Source organism: Dama dama, unplaced genomic scaffold (assembly GCF_033118175.1).
Source record: "Dama dama isolate Ldn47 unplaced genomic scaffold, ASM3311817v1 ptg000096l, whole genome shotgun sequence".
Taxonomy (NCBI): domain Eukaryota; kingdom Metazoa; phylum Chordata; class Mammalia; order Artiodactyla; family Cervidae; genus Dama; species Dama dama.
Window position 1 is genome coordinate 4,417,546 of NW_026870910.1, and position 7,183 is coordinate 4,424,728.

The following is a 7,183-nucleotide window of genomic DNA, read 5'->3' on the forward strand; positions in this document are numbered from 1 at the left end:
CCTCTGGCCGCGATGAGGCGGAGAACTAGGTCTTTCTCTGTAGTCTCCACAGGGGATTCAGACATCCCTTCGTCTTGGGAGATGCAAGACGAGCCTGCATTCAATTCACTGCAGGGATATCCGGCCTTACTTCGAGTCAGAGCATCTCGGTGTCCATTCCACTTGAGGCCACAAACTCAGGGTCCCTCTCACATACCTGTAGCTGAGAGAAGCCTCCTCTTGAGGTGCTTGTGGAAAGTTGGTATTCCTCTTGAGTCGAAGCCAGGGACTAAGCTCTCATCTCGAGTTGACTTGGTTTCCACGGAGCCCTTTCGTGTTGCTCCAGTGACCTCAGGATCCCTCTAGACTTGAGACAGTGATCTTGGGGTTTCTCTGGAGTGCCATCAAGGAAATCAAGGCTCCTTTCACGTTTGATGTGGAACACGGAATTGCTCTGCACGCAGTGCAGGGGAATCGGGCCTCATCTCGCGGCGAGGGGGAAGTCTAATGGTTTTTCTCGAGTTGCAGCCGGAACCTGGGGTATATTCTCGAGTTACGACGGGGAGGGCCCTTCCAGACACGTGTTTGTTCAGCGAAGTGAGGACTCCTGCCTAGGAGCGAGGGACACCTCGGGATTCTCCTCGAGTCTTGGCATGGAAATTGGGACGCGTCTCCACGTGAGGCGGGAGACCCAGGGTCCCTTTCCACGAGCCACAGGGATCCTGGGACTCCTATCCATTTACAAGAGGAGTCAGGCATCGTCTCCTTTGGAAGCATTGATCTCCGCGGACCTCTCGAGTTTTCAAAGTATGTGAGGCCTCCGGTCGCGATGAGGCGGAGGACTAGTTCTTTCTCTGTGGTCTCCACAGGGGATTCAGACATCCCTTCGTCTTTGGAGATGCAAGACGAGCCTGCATTCAATTCACTGCAGGGATATCCGGCCTTACTTCGAGTCAGAGCATCTCGGTGTCCATTCCACTTGAGGCCACAAACTCAGGGTCCCTCTCACCTACCTGTAGCTGAGAGAAGCCTCCTCTTGAGGTGCTTGTGGAAAGTTGGTATTCCTCTTGAGTCGAAGCCAGGGACTAAGCTCTCATCTCGAGTTGATTTGGGGTCCACGGAGCCCTTTCGTGTTGCTACAGTGACCTCAGGATCCCTCTAGACTTGAGACAGTGATCTTGGGTTTTCTCTGGAGTGCCATCAAGGAAATCAAGGCTCCTTTCACGTTTGATGTGGAACACGGAATTGCTCTGCACGCAGTGCAGGGGAATCAGGCCTCATATCGCGGCGAGGAGGAAGTCTCATGGTTTTTCTCGAGGTGCGGCCGGAACCTGGGGTATATTCTCGAGTTACGACCGGGAGGGCCCTTCCAGACACGTGTTTGTTCAGCGACGTCAGGACTCCTGCCTAGGTGCGAGGGACACCTCGGGATTCTCCTCGAGTCTTGGCATGGCAATTGGGACGCGTGTCCACATGAGGCGGGAGACCCAGGGTCCCTTTCCACGTGCCACAGGGATCTAGGGACTCCTATCCATTTTCAAGAGGAGTCAGGCATCGTCTCCTTTGGAAGCATTGATCTCCGCGGATCTCTCGAGTTTTCAAAGGATGTGAGGACTGCGGTCGCGATGAGGCGGAGAACTAGGTCTTTCTCTGTGGTCTCCACAGGGGATTCAGACATCCCTTCGTCTTGGGAGATGCAAGACGAGCCTGCATTCAATTCACTGTTGGGATATCCGGCCTTACTTCGAGTCAGAGCATCTCAGTGTCCATTCCACTTGAGGCCACAAACTCAGGGTTTCTCTCAGATACCTGTAGCTGAGAGAAGCCTCCACTTGAGGTGCTGGTGGAAAGTTGGTATTCCTCTTTAGTTGAAGCCAGGGACTAAGCTCTCATCTCGAGTTGATTTGGGGTCCACGGAGCCCTTTCGTGTTGCTCCAGTGACCTCAGGATCCCTCTAGACTTGAGACAGGGATCTTGGGTTTTCTCTGGAGTGCCATCAAGGAAATCAAGGCTCCGTTCACATTTGATGTGGAACACGGAATTCCTCTGCACGCAGTGTAGGGGAATCGGGACTCATCTCGCAGCGAGGGGGCAGTCTCATGGTTTTTCTCGAGTTGCGGCCGGAACCTGGGGTATATTCTCGAGTTACGACGGGGAGGGCCCTTCCAGACACGTGTTTGTTCAGCGACGTCAGAACCAATGCCTACGTTCAATGGACACCTCGGTATCTCCCCGAGGCTTGGCATGGCAATTGGGACGCGTCTCCACGTGAGGCGGGAGACCGAGGGTCCCTTTCCACGTGCCACAGGTATCCTGGGACGCCTATCTATTTTCAAGAGGAGTCAGGCATCGTCTCCTTTGGAAGCATTGATCTCCGCGGACCTCTCGAATTTTCAAAGGATGTGAGGCCTTTGGTCGCGATGAGGTGGAGAAATAGTTCTTTCTCTGTGGTCTCCACAGGGGATTCAGACATCCCTTCATCTTGGGAGATGAAAGACGAGCATGCTTTCAATTCACTGCAGAGATATCCGGCCTTACTTCGAGTCCGAGCATCCCGGTGTCCATTCCACTTGAGGCCAAAAACTCAGGGTCCCTCTCACATACCTGTAGCTGAGAGAAGCCTCCTCTTGAGGTGCTTGTGGAAAGTTGGTATTCCTCTTGAATCGAAGCCAGGGACTAAGCTCTCATCTCGAGTTTACTTGGTTTCCACGGAGCCCTTTCCTGTTGCTCCAGTGACCTCAGGATCCCTCTAGACTTGAGACAGTGATCTTGGGGTTTCTCTGGAGTGCCATCAAGGAAATCAAGGCTCCTTTCATGTTTGATGTCGAACACGGAATTGCTCTGCACGCAGTGCAGGGGAATCGGGCCTCATCTCGTGGCGAGGGGGAAGTCTCATATTTTTTCTCGAGTTGCGGCCGGAACCTGGGGTATATTCTCGAGTTACGACGGGGAGGGCCCTTCCAGACATGTGTTTGTTCAGCGACGTCAGGACTCCTGCCTAGGTTTGATGGACACCTCGGTATTATCCCCGCGGCTTGGCATAGGAATTGGGACGCATCTCCCGGTGAGGCGGGAGACCCAGTGTCCCTTTCCACGTGCCACAGGGTCCTGGGACTCCTATCCATTTTCAAGAGGAGTCAGGCATCGTTTCCTTTGGAAGCATTGATCTCCTCGGCCCTCTCCAGTTTTGAAAGGATGTGAGGCCTCCGGTCGCGATGAGGCGGAGAACTAGGTCTTTCTCTGTGGTCTCCACAGGGGATTCAGACATCCCTTCGTCTTGGGAAATGCAAGACGAACCTGCATTCAATTCACTGCAGGGATATCCGGGCTTACTCCGAGTCAGAGCATCTCGGTGTCCATTCCACTTGAGGCCACAAACTCAGGGTCCCTCTCACATACCTGTAGCTGAGAGAAGCCTCCCCTTGAGGAGCTTGTGGAAAGTTGGTATTCCTCTTGAGTCGAAGCCAGGGACTAAGCTCTCATCTCGAGTTGATTTGGTTTCCACGGAGCCCTTTCGTGTTGCTACAGTGACCTCAGGATCCCTCTAGACTTGAGACAGGGATCTTGGGTTTTCTCTGGAGCGCCATGAAGGAAATCAGGCTCCTTTCACGTTTGATGTGGAACACGGAATTGCTCAGCACGCAGTGCAGGGGAATCGGGCCTCATCTCGTGGCGAGGTGGAAGTCTCATGGTTTTTCTCTAGTTGCGGCCGGAACCAGGGGTATATTCTCGAGTTACTACGGGGAGGGCCCTTCCAGACACGTGTTTGTTCAGCGACATCAGGACTCCTGCCTAGGTGCGAGGGACACCTCGGGATTCTCCTCGAGTCTTGGCATTGCAATTGGGACGCGTCTCCACGTGAGGCGGGAGTCCCAGGGTCCCTTTCCACCAGCCACAGGGATCCTGGGACTCCTATCCATTTTCAAAAGGAGTCAGGCATCGTCTCCTTTGGAAGCATTGATCTCCGCAGACCTCTCGAGTTTTCAAAGGATGTGAGGACTCCGGTCACGATGAGGCGGAGAACTAGGTCTTTCTCTGTGGTCTCCACAGGGGATTCAGACATCCCTACGTCTTGGGAGATGCAAGACAAGCCTGCATTCAATTCACTGCAGGGATATCCGGCCTTACTTCGAGTCAGAGAATCTCTGTGTCCATTCCACTTGAGGCCACAAACTCAGGGTCCCTCTCACATACCTGTAGCTGAGAGAAGCCTCCTCTTGAGGTGCTTGTGGAAAGTTGGTATTCCTCTTGAGTCGAAGCCAGGGACTAAGCTCTCATCTCGAGTTGATTTGGGGTCCACGGAGCATTTTCGTGTTGCTCCAGTGACCTCAGGATCCCTCTAGACTTGAGACAGTGATCTTGGGTTTTCTCTGGAGTGCCATCAAGGAAATCAAGGCTCCGTTCACATTTGATGTGGACACGGAATTGCTCTGCACGCAGTGCACGGAATCGGGCCTCAGCTCGGGGCGAGGGGGAAGTCTCATGGTTTTTCTCGAGTTGCGGCCGGAATCTGGGGTATATGCTCGAGTTACGACTGGGGTGCCCTTCCAGACACGCCTTTGCTCATCGACGTCAAAACCCAGGCCTAGGTTCGATGGACAACTCGGTATTCTCCCCGAGGCTTGGCATGGCAATTGGGACGCGTCTCCACATGAGGCGGTAGACCCAGTGTCTCTTTCCACGTGCCACAGGATCCTTGGATTCCTATTCATTTTCAAGAGGAGTCAGGCATCGTCTCCTTTGGAAGTATTGATCTCCGCGGACCTCTCGAGTTTTCAAAGGATGTGAGGCCTCCAGTCGCGATGAGGCGGAGAACTAGGTCTTTCTCTGTGGTCTCCACAAGGGATTCAGACACCCCTTCGTCTTGGGAGATGCAAGACGAGCCTGCATTCAATTCACTGCAGGGATATCCGGCCTTACTTCGAGTCAGAGCATTTCGGTGTCCATTCTAATTGAGGCCGCAAACTCAGGGTCCCTCTCACATACCTGTAGCTGAGAGAAGCCTCCTCTTGAGGTGCTTGTGGAAAGTTGGTATTCCCCTTGAGTCGAAGCCAGGGACTAAGCTCTCATCTCGGGTTGATTTAGGGTACATGGAGCCCTTTCCTGTTGCTCCAGTGACCTCAGGATCCCTCTAGACTTGAGACAGTGATCGTGGGGTTTCTCTGGAGTGCCATCAAGGAAATCAAGGCTCGTTTCACGTTTGATGTGGAACATGGAATTGCTCTGCACGCAGTGCAGGAGAATCGGGCCTCATCTCGCAGCGAGGGGGAAGTCTCATGATTTTTCTCGAGTTGCGGCCGGAACCTGGGGTACATTCTCAAGTTACTACAGGGAGGGCCCTTCCAGACACGTGTTTGTTCAGCGACGTCAGGACGCCTGCCTAGGTGCCAGGGACACCTCGGGATTCTCCTCGAGTGTTGGCATTGCCATTGGGACGCGTCTCCACATGAGGCGGGAGACCCAGGGTCCCTTTCCACGTGCCACACGGATCCTGGGACTCCTATCCATTTTCAAGAGGAGTCAGGCATCTTCTCCTTTGGAAGCATTGATCTCCACGGACCTCTCGAGTTTTCAAAGGATGTGAGGCCTCCAGTCGCGATGAGGTGGAGAACTAGGTCTTTCTCTGTGGTCTCCACAGGGGATTCAGACATCCCTTCATCTTGGGAGATGCAAGACGAGCCTGCATTCAATTCACTGCAGGGATATTTGGCCTTACCTCGAGTCAGAGCATCTCGGTGTCCATTCCACTTGAGGCCACAAAATCAGGGTCCCTCTCACATAACTGTAGCTGAGAGAAGCCTCATCTTGAGGTGCTTGTGGAAAGTTGGTATTCCTCTTGAGTCGAAGCCAGGGACTAAGCTCTCATCTCGAGTTGATTTGGGGTCCACGGAGCCCTTTCGTGTTGCTACAGTGACCTCAGGATCCCTCTAGACTTGAGACAGTGATCTTGGGATTTCTCTGGAGTGCCATCAAGGAAATCAAGGCTTTTTTCTCGTTTGATTTGGAACACGGAATTGCTCTGCACGCAGTGCAGGGGAATCGGGCTTGATCTCGCGGCAAGAGGGATGTCTCATGGTTTTTCTCAAGTTGCGGCCGGAACCTGGGGTATATTCTCGAGTTAGGACGGGGAGGGCCCTTCCAGACACGTGTTTGCTCAGCGAAGTCAGGACTCCTGCCTAGGTGCGAGGGACACCTCGGGATTCTCCTCGAGTCTTGGCATGGCAATTGGGACGCGTGTCCACGTGAGGCGGGAGACCCAGTGTCCCTTTCTACGTGCCACAGGGATCCTGGGACTCCTATCCATTTTCAAGAGGAGTGAGGCATCGTCTCCTTTGTAAGCATTGATCTCCAGGGACCTCTCGAGTTTTCAAAGGATGTGAGGCCTCCGGTCGAGATGAGGCGGAGAAGTAGGTCTTTCTCTGTGGTCTCCACAGGGGATTCAGACATCCCTTCGTCTTGGGAGATGCAAGACGAGCCGGCATTCAATTCACTGCAGGGATATCCTGCCTTACTTCGAGTCAGAGCATCTCGGTGTCCATTCCACTTGAGGCCACAAACTCAGGGTCCCTCTCACATACCTGTAGCTGAGAGAAGCCTCCTCTTGAGGTGCTTGTGGAAAGTTGGTATTCCTCTTGAGTCGAAGAGAAAGACTAAGCTCTCATCTGGAGTTGATTTGGGGTGCACAGAGCCCTTTCGTGTTGCTACAGTGACTTCAGGATCCCTCTAGACTTGAGACAGTGATCTTGGGTTTTCTCTGGAGTGCCATCAAGGAAATCAAGGCTTTTTTCTCGTTTGATGTGGAACACGGAATTGCTGTGCACGCAGTGCAGTGGAATCGGGCCTCACCTCACAGCGAGTGGGAAGTCTCATGGTTTTTCTCGAGTTGCGGCCGGAACCTGGGGTATATTCTCGAGTTACGACGGGGAGGGCCCTTTTAGACACGTGTTTGTTCAGCGATGTCAGGACTCCTGCCTAGGTGCCAGGGACACCTCGGGATTCTCCTCGAGTCTTGGCATTGCCATTGGGACGCGTCTCCACGTGAGGCGGGAGACCCAGGGTCCCTTTCCACGTGCCACACGCATCCTGGGACTCCTATCCATTTTCAAGAGGAGTCAGGCATCGTCTCCTTTGGAAGCATTGATCTCCGCGGACCTCTCGAGTTTTCAAAGGATGTGAGGCCTCCGGTCGCGATGAGGTGGAGAAC